Here is a 2,202-nt window from a genome sequence, read left to right on the forward strand (position 1 = left end):
GCAAATGTAGGTGAAAAGTACACCTTACTCCTGCAACCACTCATGATACTCATATGTCCAAATACACTTCAAATGAAAACCAGTATCTGCTCTAATGCAAATTGATCTGCAAACCTTCCTTGGTTCATAGTACACATAACATATTACATTTTAATGTAGATCTGTTTCATTATCTCTGTACATGCTCTTTTCCACATTAAATTAGGTCTTATCCTTCTGTATCACAAGAGTAGACTATAGCGCAGTATCAGCAACACAAATATTTGCCTCACATTACCAACTCAAAAGACACAAAATGACTGGGAAAAAAAACCTTCAAAATATCTCTGTTTTTTCCATTTACCTTCATCCAAATTCCCCTCCATCCCCCCATTTCCTCATGACCGCTTTCAATTGTTAAAAGGAGCACATCATGGAGAGAGGAGGATGGATTTTTCTTCTACTCTATAAATACATACTTCGTAGACATATGTATACAAATATACATATTGCATAAGCAAATTTAATGTATCTTAAAATATAATTTATAAGAGGACAACACTTTTCCAAATGCAACTCAGCAATATGAATTTTTAAAATAGGGTTGTTTCACAGTCATTGGGTGACTGAAAGGTGACTTTCAGTCGCAACTACATTAGTTAGTCAGCAATTCAATTTTGTCAGATCTGTAAGAGGGGGTAATAGCTGCAAATTGTCCTGACAGATGCTACCAGCTGCTTCTGTAAAGCAACAGTTATACAACTTGCTCTCTCTCAGTTTGAAGCAGAAAGAAAAAAATTTTCTTTAACAGTTATTTTCCATTTTCAAGTTTGGAATTAAAAGTCTGAAACTGCCTCTGTGCACAGTACACAAAAGCCAGTTCACAAAAGCTACTCTGATACATACTTTTAACTGCTGACTCATTTTTTCACAATTTGACCACATTTTAATGTTTCCATGAAATTTTACACTACATCTGAAATAATACCGCATTTTTTTCAAGAACTGTTCAGATCCTTCACTTCATGAAGCCTAAAAACCATGGTGAGTGGTGTGTTCAGTGTATAATGCAGGGAGTACTTGCCACAGGTCCAACCAGGAGAAACTGAAGTTCCAGGAAATCAGAATGTGACTACTACAAAATAAGTGTCTTGATTCCTGTTCCTTCATTCAACAACAGTAACATTCAACTCCACATGAGAAAACCATTCATATCAGGAAATCATTCTACCTTTAATTCATGCTATTTATTCAAACTCAACAACACCACCTGTGATTTTCATGGTCTCCAGAGTGTCATGCATATGCTCTGTTCTTATAACTCAGTCTTACTCCCAAGGCATGGCGCACTGACTATCTTCTCCTGGGAGGACTTCCTCGAAATTCTTCAGCAGCCCATTCTCCAGCTCAGAATCATTTTTAATATATTTTTATTGTACTTAATAGAAGGGTTACATTATATTCACCAGATAGAAGATGCTTTACTTCATAAACATTGATACCCTTTCTCATGTCTTGGTCCCCATTTCCCTCCCCCGACCCTCATCTTGTTTTCCCCCCTTCCCTATCCAATTTCAAATAACCAAATAAACATATATACAATATATCAGATAACAAGGTAAAATACTGTAACAATTCGAGGTAACCAAGGGACAGCAAAAGAGATGAGAGATAACATAGTACATTAAGGACAACAATCACTCATTATATGGCTGTTGTTTCTATATCCTGGAGGACCTTTCATTTAGCATCATACTATATGGCCTTATGTATCTAGGTTTTGTTCTATTGGAAATCTCTGCTAGGAGAGCCTAAGGTTTCTACTGATTATGACAAATGAGGGAAACCATTGAGCCTATGTTCCTTTGAGTCTGGCTTACTTCACTTAAAATGATTTTATTCTAAGTCTTTCCATCTCCTTACAAATGGGGCGATGTCGTTCTTTCTGACAGCAGCATAGAATTCCATTGTGTATAAATACCACATCTTGTTGATCCACTCATTAACTGCGGGGCATCTGGGTTGGTTCCATATCTTTGCTATGGTAAATAGTGCTGCAATGAACGTCATTGTGATAGTGGATGTGGTATGTCCTTGTTTCTGGACAACAGGGTAAATGCCAACTAGTGGAATTGCTGGGTCATAGGGGAGCTCTAGGTTAAGTCTTTTGAGGAACCACCTGTCAGGAAGGCTCTTTTCCTTTGTTTTGCAGAAACTGTTCTG

Source organism: Megascapheus bottae, unplaced genomic scaffold (assembly GCF_031878675.1).
Source record: "Megascapheus bottae isolate mThoBot1 unplaced genomic scaffold, mThoBot2.hap1 HAP1_SCAFFOLD_53, whole genome shotgun sequence".
Taxonomy (NCBI): domain Eukaryota; kingdom Metazoa; phylum Chordata; class Mammalia; order Rodentia; family Geomyidae; genus Megascapheus; species Megascapheus bottae.